The sequence below is a fragment of the Schistocerca serialis genome, chromosome 4 (genome assembly GCF_023864345.2).
Source record: "Schistocerca serialis cubense isolate TAMUIC-IGC-003099 chromosome 4, iqSchSeri2.2, whole genome shotgun sequence".
Classification (NCBI taxonomy): domain Eukaryota; kingdom Metazoa; phylum Arthropoda; class Insecta; order Orthoptera; family Acrididae; genus Schistocerca; species Schistocerca serialis.
The window spans coordinates 833,751,650-833,765,153 of NC_064641.1; the positions used below are offsets into that span (position 1 = coordinate 833,751,650).

The window sequence follows — 13,504 nt, forward strand, 5'->3', positions numbered from 1 at the left end:
CGTACAGTCTAGAATCGGTATCTCAATCAGGCAAACTCGCCATGAGCACGGAGGCAATCATCCCACCTTCGCATCAGTTTGAAGATGCTCGTTTGTTAACACACCGCGTCCTGCTGCGTGAATTCCGTAACTGCCTGCTGCACATCCTTGTCTGGCAGGAATCGTTGACCCTTCAACGTCTTTTGAAGGGACCGAAGGCGCGATAGTCATATGGGAGGAGGTCGGAACTATTTGGCGCGTGCTCGAGTGTTTCCTACTTGAGATGGCGTAACGATATGGGGGCATTTTGTGTCGAATCGCAATCAGCATGGAACTCGTAGTCGTAAACAATACCAACAACAGCACTTTTTATAAAATACACTCCTGGAAATTGAAATAAGAACACCGTGAATTCATTGTCCCAGGAAGGGGAAACTTTATTGACACATTCCTGGGGTCAGATACATCACATGATCACACTGACAGAACCACAGGCACATAGACACAGGCAACAGAGCATGCATAATGTCGGCACTAGTACAGTGTATATCCACCTTTCGCAGCAATGCAGGCTGCTATTCTCCCATGGAGACGATCGTAGAGATGCTGGATGTAGTCCTGTGGAACGGCTTGCCATGCCATTTCCACCTGGTGCCTCAGTTGGACCAGCGTTCGTGCTGGACGTGCAGACCGCGTGAGACGACGCTTCATCCAGTCCCAAACATGCTCAATGGGGGACAGATCCGGAGATCTTGCTGGCCAGGGTAGTTGACTTACACCTTCTAGAGCACGTTGGGTGGCACGGGATACATGCGGACGTGCATTATCCTGTTGGAACAGCAAGTTCCCTTGCCGGTCTAGGAATGGTAGAACGATGGGTTCGATGACGGTTTGGATGTACCGTGCACTATTCAGTGTCCCCTCGACGATCACCAGTGTTGTACGGCCAGTGTAGGAGATCGCTCCCCACACCATGATGCCGGGTGTTGGCCCTGTGTGCCTCGGTCGTATGCAGTCCTGATTGTGGCGCTCACCTGCACGGCGCCAAACACGCATACGACCATCATTGGCACCAAGGCAGAAGCGACTCTCATCGCTGAAGACGACACGTCTCCATTCGTCCCTCCATTCACGCCTGTCGCGACACCACTGGAGGCGGGCTGCACGATGTTGGGGCGTGAGCGGAAGACGGCCTAACGGTGTGCGGGATCGTAGCCCAGCTTCATGGAGACGGTTGCGAATGGTCCTCGCCGATACCCCAGGAGCAACAGTGTCCCTAATTTGCTGGGAAGTGGCGGTGCGGTCCCCTACGGCACTGCGTAGGATCCTACGGTCTTGGCGTGCATCCGTGCGTCGGTGCGGTCCGGTCCCAGGTCGACGGGCACGTGCACCTTCCGCCGACCACTGGCGACAACATCGATGTACTGTGGAGACCTCACGCCCCACGTGTTGAGCAATTCGGCGGTACGTCCACCCGGCCTCCCGCATGCCCACTATACGCCCTCGCTCAAAGTCCGTCAACTGCACATACGGTTCACGTCCACGCTGTCGCGGCATGCTACCAGTGTTAAAGACTGCGATGGAGCTCCGTATGCCACGGCAAACTGGCTGACACTGTGGGCGGCGGTGCACAAATGCTGCGCAGCTAGCGCCATTCGACGGCCAACACCGCGGTTCCTGGTGTGTCCGCTGTGCCGTGCGTGTGATCATTGCTTGTACAGCCCTCTCGCAGTGTCCGGAGCAAGTATGGTGGGTCTGACACACCGGTGTCAATGTGTTCTTTTTTTCCATTTCCAGGAGTGAATATTAACCATGTTACCGGTTTCGACACTAAGTTAGTATCATCTTCAGGCCCCTGTGCAAAGTGAATGGTGATATCCTACCCTCTGTGTAACAGGACAGGTACCACGTCTCTTCACTGGTCTCTATTCATTTCCACGATGTGGTCACTACAGCCGTCTAAACTCCTAGGCAGTTATTGTTAAGTGGCTGCAGTGCACAACTCGTGTAAGTAGAATCTTTCCACAGAAGTTCAGAGGATCCATATCCTCCACCTTTCCAATTAAAAAAGGCTTACGACAGGGGACGCTCTTTCATGTGTCCTCTTTAACCCTGTATTAGAGAAAGTGGTTCGGGAGAGTAATTTACAATGGTCTCCGATTCGAACACAGTGAAGTAAAACTCCTGGCTTATGCAGATGATATAGTGTTGCTGAGTGAAACTGAAGAAGAACTGAAAGACATGTACAGATCTCTCAGGCACAGTGCCAGCAAAATGGGGCTTTTGATTAACCAAGAGAAAAACGAATATATGGAAATAAGTCGAGTCATAAAACCAAATCCTTACTTTGAAATAGACCAGCATTCTAAATTCAGAAAAGTTCTCCAGTTTAAATACCTTGGATCACGTTTCAAAAGTAAAAATATCATAACAATGGAAATAAATGAAAGAATACCGTCTGGGTCAAGATGTCTGTACTCACTAAGCAATCCACAAAAAGTAAAGCTTTGTCTATCACCACAAAAATGAAGATATACAACACTATCATCTGCCCCGTAGTACTGTACGGTTCAGCAAGCTGGACACTTACAAAGAATGAAAGAGAAAAACTGAATGTTTTCGAAAGAAAAGTAATGAGAAAAATGTAGGGACCTGTGTTGGAGAATGGTGTATGGAGAATTCGAAAGAACAATGAAATTTATCAGTTAATGAAGCAACCCACTATCACCCAGAAATTAAAAAGTAGGAGGCTGCAATGGGCTGGACATGTGACTAGAACGGAAAACAGCAGAATCACCAAGAAAGCATTTGAATGAACTCTCCAGGCAACAAGACCATAGGGCCGACCCCGTACAAGGTGAAAAGATAACATAGAGAAGGACATTGCAGCATTAGGAATTTGCACAGGGTGGAGAGAGGTTGCGAGAGACAGAAGGCGGTGGAAGCAGATAGTTGATGCAGCGCTGAGAAGAGAAAGAGAGAGAGAGAGAAAGAGAGAGAGAGAGAGAGAGAGAGAGAGAGAGAGAGAATCCATGATAGCAGTGAATACACATGGTACATGTCCTAATGCGCTGAGAATTGGATGTCATCATTCAGTTCGCATGGGAGCTTGAAGACAGCATTAACGTAGTGTCGAAGCTGGTCGCGTAATTAATATATTTTATAAAAAGTGCAGCTGTTATTTCTACAGTTTATGACCAGACGCAATCCCATGTCCACTTCAGTGATGGATCATCTAAAGCATGGAACTAGCCGCACCATTCGACATATATGCTGCCCTACACACGTTCTTCTTTCTCCGATGGATGTATACTAGTGTTTGTACCTCGGTAGCCAGGAGAAGAATAGCAGCATGTTAGTCCGGTTCGGCGCATTTGTTGATAACGGCGCCATAGCTCACTTTTCCACGTGTACCGCACCCACGACGAAAAGACACGAATGCCGCCCTGATTCCTTGCCTAAATGTCGGTACTTACATACCCGCTATTTTGCAAATCCGCTGCAGCAACGGTCTCAGATGGATACTTCTTGATCGGTCCTTATACATTCAAATAGGATTATAGAGTTTTATTGCTGCTGTCATCTGTTTTCATCCAGTTTTCTGTTCGTAGTACTATGTGCGCGTTTATAAGTGACTTTAGTTCCGGGACCTCTCACTGACATTCCTGCAGTTATCTAATATTACATTAATATTTTCTTTCTCCGATCTGCTATGATGAAAACTGCGCTCTTTGGACTCAGAGGATATCTTACTGGATCTGTGGAGATTTTTCCGTCCTCAAAAAACCGACACGTATGTCCACACGTGCTCCGCTACCCCAGTAGCTCCTTCCTGCGTATAGTACACACCTGAACATAAAACCGATTGCTGTCGTATGTGGAAGTTCGTGGTTTCATTCCCAAAGAAGAAAATACATCACGTTCGATAAGGAGGAAACAGAGTGCTGCACCACCACGATACCTGTGTGAAAGAGGCACGGAGGAGAAGTAGCTTTCATTCTGTCTGTGTCGTTCACGTGTGTGGAGAGCAAGTTGAGTTGAAAAAACAAATGTCTTTCACAGACCAAGAGATACTAAACACCCTATTTTTTCCGGAGACTAATGAAGGAACGCAAAGAGAACAGCTGAGTTATACGCAGAAAGTTATTCCAACAGATGTTGTGCCCATCAAGAATAGAAATTCAGCGAAAACGCAGAACTGATGTTGGTAGGACAGTGGAGCACTACGTGGAGGGTAGGTGGCAAGCCAGCAACGAGCGGAGCGAGCGAAATAAATCTTCTGACAGTGGTTCATCATAATTCACACGTTGTCTCCAGAGAAACTGTAACTATTTCTGGAATAAGTCAACCCAGCTTTGTTTGCCTCTTGCGTACGCATAGCTTCCATCCTTATTATCTGTCACTTTACCAGCAAGTCACCCATTACAACCGCAAAAGGGCCATGGATTTCTGTCGGTTGGTTTTGATGATTCGTCAAAGAACTCTGTTGACCGATGAAGCTGCCTTGACAATCATACCGCGGCACGGGATAGCCGCGCCGTCTAGGGCGCATTGACACGCTTCGCGCGGCTCCCTCCGTCGGAGGTTCCAGTCCTCCATCGGGCGTGTATGTTGTCCTTAGTTAGCTTAAGTTAGATTAAGTAGTGTGTAAGCCTAGGGACCTATGACCTCAGCAGTTTTGTTCCATAGGAACTTACCACCACCACCAAAAAATAATACCCATACGAAGCTGAATGTAAGAAATATGGATTACTGGGCCGCTGAGAATCAGCACTGGCTGCGGCAGGAGATTGTGTGACTGGTCCTTACGTCATTGGTGAAACTTCAACGGCTTAAACAAAATTTCTTACCGAAGTGTTACTGCTCTCCTATAGGAAGTACCACGTGAAATGCGTAGATGTATGAGGCAGGTTAAATACTTCAGACTTCAATAAGAAAGTAATAATTCCAATTTCAAAGAAAGCAGGTGTTGACAGTTGTCAATATTACCTGACTATCCGTTTAATAAATCATGGTTACAAATTCTCTTCATAAGAACGGAAAAACTAATAGAAACCGATCTCGGGGAAGATCAGTTTGGATTTGGGAGGAATGTAGGAACACGTGAGGCAATACTGACCCTACGACGTATCTTAGAAGATAGGTTAAGGAAAGGAAACCATATCATTTGTAGACTTGGAGAGGGCTTTTGACACTGTTAACTGTAGTACACTCTTTAAATTTCTGAAGGTAGTAGTGGTAAAATGCCAACGGCATTGCCGTGGTGGGAACACTGGTTCCCGTCAGATCAACGAAGTTAAGCGCTGTCGGGCTTTGCTAGGACTTGGATGGGTGACCGTCCGGGTCTTCCGAGCGCTGTTGGCAAGCCGACTGCACTCAGCCCTTGTGAGGCTAACTGAGGAGCTACTTGATTGAGAAGTAGCGGCTCCGGTCACAAAAACTGACAACGGCCGGGAGAGCGATGTGCTGATCACGCGACTGCTACGGTCGCAGGTTCGAATCCTGCCTTCGTTTAAATTTTCTGCGATCTTTTTAATTTATACCCATAAACTACCGTGTCAAAAAAACTAAACTCCTCCCGAACAGGCCATGAAGGCCCAACGGCACCGACCGGCCGCCGTGTCATCCTCACCCACAGGTGTCATTGGATGCGGATGTGGAGGGGCATGTTGTCAGCACATCGCTCTCCCGGCCGTATGTCAGTTTACAAGACCGGAGCCGCTACTTCTCAATCAAGTAGCTCCTCACTTTTCCTCACAAGGACTAAGTGCAACCCGCTTGCCAACAGCGCTCGGCAGACCGGAAGGTCACCCATCCAAGTGATAGCCCAGCCCGACAGCGCTTAACTTCGGTGATCTGACAGGAACCGGTTTACCGCTGCGCAACACCGTTGGCAAACATCGTGACTGATGTAACAATATTAACAGTAATTTCAAGACACATACTACATGACTACAAACACCATGTTTTGTGTTCATTTAAAAAAAAATGGCTCTGAGCACTATGGGACTCAACTGCTGAGGTCATTAGTCCCCTAGAACTTAGAACTAGTTAAACCTAACTAACCTAAGGACATCACACACATCCATGCCCGAGTCAGGATTCGAACCTGCGACCGTAGCAGCAGCGCAGTTCCGGACTGAAGCGCCTAGAACCGCTCGGCCACAGCGACTGGCATCATGAAAGGAAAGCAGCGGTTGAGAAGGTAGTGAGACAAAGAAAAATTTCGAATGGAAATTTGAGACCAGGGAGAAAAAAAACAAAACAAAAAAACTTTGAGGTTTGCCAAATATGCAAGTGTGTATGAATTCCTAAGGGACCAAACTGCTTAGGTCATCGGTCCCTAGACTTACACACTACTTAAATTAACTTAAACTACCTTATGCCAAGACGGACACAGACACCCATGCCCGAGGGGGGACTCGAACCGCCGACGGGAGGTGCCGCGCAGTCCGTGACATGATGCCTCAAACCGCGCGACCACTCCGCGCAGCTGAGCTTTGCCGATGACATTGAAATTCTGTCAAAGATAAGAAAGGACTCGTCAGAGCAATTGAACGGAATAGACAATGTCTCGAAAGGAGGATATACAGTGAATATCAAGAAAAGCAAACAAGGATGATGGAATGTAGTAGAATTCAATCAGGTGATGCAAAGGAAATTAGATTAAGAAGCGACACGCTTAAAGTAGTAGATGAGATTATCTATTTGAGCAGAAAAATAACTCATGATGACCGAAGTAGAGAGGATATAAATGTAGAGGGCAATGGCATGAAAATGGTTTCTGAAGAAGATAAATTTGTTTACATCGAATGTGGATTTAAGTGTTACTAAGACTTTCCTGAAGGTATTTGTCTGGAGTATAGCCATGTATGGAAGCCAACTATGGACGGTAAGTGATGCAGACAGAAGAGAATATAGCTTTTGAAATGTGGTGTTACAGAGGAAGTACGAAACAGAATTGGGAGAAAAGAAATTCGTGGCACAACTTGAATAAAAGAAGGGATCTGTTGATAGGACACATTGTGAGACATCAAGGGGTCACGTATTTGGAGGAATCACGTATTTCGAGGAACGATGGGGGATGAATACAGTAAGAAGATACAGAACGATGTAGTTATTCGGAGATGAAGAGATTTGCGCAGGATAGAGTACAATGGAGAGTTACATCAAACCAGTCTTTTGACTGAAAACCACAACAACATAACATATGGTCCCGGCATGAAGGCTTTGTACTGACTGGTGTTAGGAAAATATTCAGCTCTTTCCTTACCGCTGAATAGGACGTGAAGGCGTTATCAGTTGGCCTGCGTGTTCACCTCATTTGACGCCATTGGACTTTTTATCTTCCCGGTAACCTTAGAGAGCAAACCTTGAACAAATTCCAACGACCAGAGAGGATTTAAAATATCGTACCCCTTGCAGTATGTACAGTGATGTCGGAGGAATCTCTTCAGTCTTCCGAAAGTTCTTGCGTCAGCGACTGACGACGTGTCTTGCAGGGTGCGTTTCGAACGCTTGAAGACAGAAATGGAAATTTAAGGCTTTGATAGAAAAAGGAACAGTACTGTTACTGTAGCTTACAGGTGAATCGTTCTTAGATGTCATGATTTTTGCCTTCCAGTTGTTGCGTAAGTCCAACCCCATGTAGCTTAGTGTGATTAGAGTTGGGTTTAAATGAAACATGTCTTCGTTATTCCGCGTTTGTAAGTAGACATTCTTAGCTGCATCATGCTGGATCCCCGCTCGTTCCCGTGCAACAACACGAACATCCAGCTAAGACAGATAATCAGTTTCATGTTCAAAACATGTTAACCCCAAGTTCTAGATATTGCAATTTTTTCGAAACTACTAAACGAATTTTGAATAGTGAAACGCCTTTGAAAAGCCTCTCTTAGAGCTACAATGGGAAAAAAGTGCTATATGTTCATTTGAAGATGAGGAGGAGGAGGAGATTAACGTCCCGTCGACAACAAGGTCATCAGAGACGAAGCACAAGCTCGGATTACGGAAGGACGGGGAAGGAAATCAGCCGTGTCCTTTCAAAGGGACCATCCGGCATTTGCCTGAAGCGATTTAGGGAAAACACAGAACACCTAAATCAGAATGACAGGACGCGGGTTTGAACGGTCTTTCCTCCGAATGCGACTCCAGTATCCTAACCACTGCGCCACCTCACTCGATGGTCCATTTGAAAAAGTGAAGTTAATACCGGTATCTCTGTAATTATCCATACATATTGTAAAATGTATTTATGTATATTTGTATGTTCCACATCTCCTCCTAAACCACTGGACTGATTTCAACCAAATGTTGCTTACTGACAGACAATAATCTCTGTAAGGTGAGAACCACCTACCTACCATAGTTGAGAAGATATGACATCAGAAACCATGAGATACAAGAAAAACTGCAGCATTATGCATGACATTTAAATTTATTATTATTTTTTGCTACTATATTCCCAATATATTTCGCAGACACTATCCAGATATGACACTTAATGTACCTACACGAATAAAAAAAATGGTTCAAATGGCTCTGAGCGCTATGGGACTTAACATCTGAGGCCATCAGTCCCATAGAACTACTTAAACCTAACTAACCTAAGGACATCACACACATCCATGCCCGAGGCAGGATTCGAACCTGCGACCGTAGCAGTCGGGCCATTCCAGACTCAAGCGCCTAGAACCGCTCGGCCACCGCGGCCGACCCTACACGAAAATATCATTGTATGACACATAATTCAAGAGATACGACGTCATAAACACCGAGATGTGTGAAAAAATACCGCATCATACATGAAGTTTTAATGCACTGTTTTTCTTACGACTGAGACACTTCTACAGTCGATTCAACTTAAGGAAATCCCTGACACCTGGCAGCTCGATTGACAGCTTTCAACTGCGAAGCGCCAACAGCCTTTAGGCGAAAGCAATAGCCATCTATAGAAATACGAAGAGGCTTTGCTACACAGACGTTTACAAAATCGCGCTGAAGACACGCGAAGCAGCTGCGCCCAGCATACAGGAGCTGTTCGGGATACTGTGTACCTATACGTCTGTACGTTATGCGTTTTTTTTTTTTTTTTTTTTTTTTTTGCAACTGTTTCATAATTTCAAAGGTGTTTTCACGAACACATAGAAATGAAATATCTTTGATATTACAGTAGAAACAAATTTGATTTTTTGTTCTCATAGAAAATTGCCAAAATGAATACCCGGGCCCAGTGCTGAGTTTGCCAGCTAGTACAGCTATATAAAGGGACTATACACGGTATGACGAGGACTTTCTGTCAATTGTTTTGGGTGAAAATAGAATTATGATGTACGAAACCTGGAAATATTTGACGTCTACGGCTTACATGCATCACAATGTTTGTGGCCCGCCGCGAGGGATTAGCCGAGCGGACTGGGGCGCTGCAGTCATGGACTGTGCGGCTGGTCACAGCGGAGGTTCGAGTCCTCCCTCGGGCGTAGGTGCGTTTGTGTGTCCTTAGAATAATTTAGGTTAAGTAGTGTGTAAGCTTAGGGACTGATGACCTTAGCGGTTAAGTCCCATAAGATTTCACACACATTGTAACATTTGGTTTGTGGCCGATGATGTTATTGGTAGGAGTATAGTGAGATCTGGAGTCGGCAGAGTGGCCCGGCGACGCTTTCGCCCGCGCAGAACGGGAGCAGGTGGGGCCTCTAATGAGAGACAGAGAGAGAGGAGAGCGAGAGGGAAGCGGAGCTGCCAGTCAGCGGGTGTCCGCTTTCCGCCGCTGCTCGCTGCTCCGGAGAAAGTTGCCACAGAGCGTGAAGCGGCGCACACCGGCCTGGCGCGCGTTCCACCGCAAACACAAACACTGCCAGGCCGGTGTTCGGGCGAGTGGACGATCTGGGCACCCAAACTGACGGTGAAACACTTTTATCCTGCAAGAGGTTGCCTAATTTACTTAAGAATAATTGTACTTAATGTACAAGGTGAGCACACAAAAAACATGTTTCAAATGGCTCTGAGCACTATGGGTCTTAACATCTGAGGCTATCAGTCCCCTAGAACTTAGAATTATTTAAACCTAACTAACCTAAGGACATCACACATACCCATTCCCGAGGCAGGATTCGAACCTGCGACCGTAGCGGTCGCACGGTTCCAGCCTGGACCGCCTAGGACCGCTCGGCCACACCGGCCGGCGGTTCAATGAAGGTTTCATAACCGACCGGAGTGGCCGACCGGTTCTAGGCGCTACAGTCTGGAACCATGCGACCGCTACTGTCGCAGGTTCGAATCCTGTCTCGGGCATGGATGTGTGTGATGTCCTTAGGTTAGTTAGGTTTAAGTAGTTCTAAGTTCTAGGGGACTGACGACCTCAGAAGTTAAGTCCCATGGTGCTCAGAGCCATTTGAACCATTTTTTCTGAAGGTCTCATTGCGAACAGAACTCTTATTATTAAAACAGTTGATCGTCCCACACAACCACAAACAGTTTCAGTTAAATAAATTATCGATTTGGGCCGTCACTGGCCATCTTCATATCATAAGACGCATGCAGCACTTCAGAAACCTACGTTGGCAGTGTAGTTTTCTCTATGGTTTTCAGTGAACAATCGGTCTTAGAACGAATTTTTATTTTAACCAGTAGATCAGAAACGGTCAACTAAACTTGTAATGCATTCCGTCTTCAGGCCACAAGTGGCGCACCGGGACCATCCGACTGCCCTGTCATCCTTAGGTGAGGATGCGGATAGCAGGGGCGTGTGGTCAGCACACCGCTTTCCCGGTCGTTATGATGGTTTTCTTTGACCGGAGCGCTACTATTCGGTCGAGTAGCTCCTCAATTGGCATCACGAGGCTGAGTGCACCACGAAAAATGGCAACAGCGCATTTCGGCTGGATGGTCACCCATCCAAGTGCCGGCCACGCCCGACAGCGCTTAACTCCGGTGATCTCACGGGAACCGGTGTATCCACTGCGGCAAGGCCGTTGCCCAAACTTGAAATAGGAGACAGAAATTAAACTTTAAATACTGATTTTTCTCCGATCCCATTTTTTACAGAAAATGCTCAAAATTTCTGCTCCCAGCATCGGTATAGGGTTAACATTGTCGAAGAGATGATTGGTGCTCACAGAAGCAGCTCCGCCGGACGAAACTGCGCTGCTAGACACACCCACAAACGTTCGCTTACCGGACAAACCTCCACACGCTCGTCGCTGATTGGCTGTCGTTTTATGGTCTTAAATCCACAGCAATGCATTTGCGATTTATGATTAATTCGAAAGTTTGATCTGTTCCTCGTCTGACCTTATTATCATGTTTTTTTTCTCCACTCTGTATATGAGACCTCGTAGGCAAGCTCTGTAGATCGGTCAGGCTGTTCAAAGCAGTCGACTACATTACATGCAACAGAACAATAGCAGGTCCGAGGGGGTTACGTACTGGACATTATTATTATAAGTGTCGGACAGAAGTATGGAAACACCGCGAGAAACGCGTGCTTGAACATAAATGCAGATGGTTCAAATGGTTCAAATGGCTCTGAGCACTATGGGACTCAACTGCTGTGGTCATAAGTCCCCTAGAACTTAGAACTACTTAAACCTAACTAACCTAAGGACAGCACACAACACCCAGCCATCACGAGGCAGAGAAAATCCCTGACCCCGCCGGGAATCGAACCCGGGAACCCGGGCGTGGGAAGCGAGAACGCTACCGCACGACCACGAGATGCGGGCTAAATGCAGATGCTAGGCAAGTCTGCAGGTTTTTCTGTTGTATTTCACCAAGAACGCCAGTTGTGCAATGTCTTCAGTACGTTGGAAGTGTCAGGCAGGTCAAACAGTGTTCTGTGTAGTTCTGAGTGCATTATGTTGGAAGTAAGTGAATTTGAACGTGAGCAAATTGTTCGATGGTGGATGCTTCCGTAATCAAGTTAGCGGAAGCGTTTGGTGTTTCAACACTTACCATGTCGAGGGTTTATACTGCGATCAGGGAAAGCGGAAAAATATCATCCGCTAAATCACAAGGCGGACGAAAGTGAGTGTTGGGTAATTATTTATTTCAAGTTTCTGCTACCAGTCACTTTCTATTTTATGCTTAATCCAACATAATGCAACGCGTTTCGAACATGTTTTGTTCATCTTCAGGCGATTATACATACATACATAGAGAAATGCTACTTAAAAAACCAGTCTTAAACTAGATTAATCGAGAACAATTTGTCCATTGTGTTTTACTGTAGCTGCTGGTGTGGCAGTAAAAAACAATGGACAAAGTGTTCTAGATTCAGCTAGTTTAAGACTTTGTTTATAAGTAACATTTCTCTATGTATGTATGTATGAATAAACGCCTGAAGATGAACAGAACATGTTCGAAACGCGTTGCATTATGTTAGATTAAGCATAAAATAAAAAGTGACTGGTAGCAGAAACTTGAAATAAATAATTATCCGACACAGTCACGGTTCACAAACATAGTCATTATGGCTGAAAATAATTATGAGTGTTAGGTGATCCTGACAGACGATCGTTGATGAGGATTGTGACGGAAAGTAAGAGGACGATAGTGTAAAAGTCTCTATCGAACCGTATTCACGAACCTTGTCAAAGCCTAAGCAACACGAAGTGAGCTCCATAAGTAGGGAAATACAGGGCGGACTGGAATTCCAGGACGGCCGCTGTGGCCGAGCGGCTCTAAGCGCTTCAGTCCGGAACCGCGCTGCTGCTACGGTCGCAGGTTCGAATCCTGCCTCGAGCATGGATGTGTGTGATGTCCTTAGGTTAGTTGGGTTTAAGTAGTTCTAAGTCTAGGGGACTGATGACCTCAGATGTTAAGTCCCATAATGCTTAGAGCCATTTGAACCATTTTTTTGCCCCTGAATGTTTATCTATCCGTGCTATGTGAGATAAAAAAAGTTATTGTAATACAACCGCACTATCAATGTTTACCTCTGTAGAACGTCAGTTTTTTATATGCGCGACGGTTGTGCCTCTATATATCATGGTTGGTTGGTTTATTTGGCGGACATGACCAAACAGCGTGGTCATCGGTCCCATCGGATTATGGAAGGTTGAGGAAGGAAATCGGCCGTGCCCTGTCAAAGGAACCATCCGGGCATTTGCCTGAAGCGATTTAGGGAAATCACGGAGAATCTAAATCAGGATGGCCGGATGCGGGTTTAAAATGCGAGTCCAGTCTACCGTTAGTGAGAGAATTTGCGATGAGCCATATTTCTTGAGCACTGAATTCCATAGTCTTTATATCCAAATAGTGTCTCATATCTGTCTTCTACATCTGCAGAACTGCACTCCGGAGCATGCGAATTATGTGCTGTTTTATCTGAAATATGATGATGATCCCTGGTTGAGTGCGTCGCTTCTTTCTCGGTGATGATTCGTGAGAAAATTGAACTGTCCTGTAGGCAGCAGTTGGGCAGCTGGAACAGGCGCGAGGTCGAAACTGTGAGAGAGGTTTACGTTTTTTTTATGAACAAACGAAAGAACAGATCCACAATCATTCGTTGAAAGATGAAGCTTAT

The 13,504-nt window shown here is 46.0% G+C and overlaps 1 protein-coding gene and 1 pseudogene across 1 annotated transcript in view; both read left to right on the plus strand.

Annotated features, from left to right (window-relative positions):
* LOC126474799 (uncharacterized) overlaps positions 1 to 13,504 on the plus strand; it is a 120,110-nt gene that overhangs the window by 91,746 nt on the left and 14,860 nt on the right. The window lies entirely within an intron of this gene.
* On the plus strand, positions 5,225 to 5,343 carry LOC126476487 (5S ribosomal RNA; annotated as a pseudogene).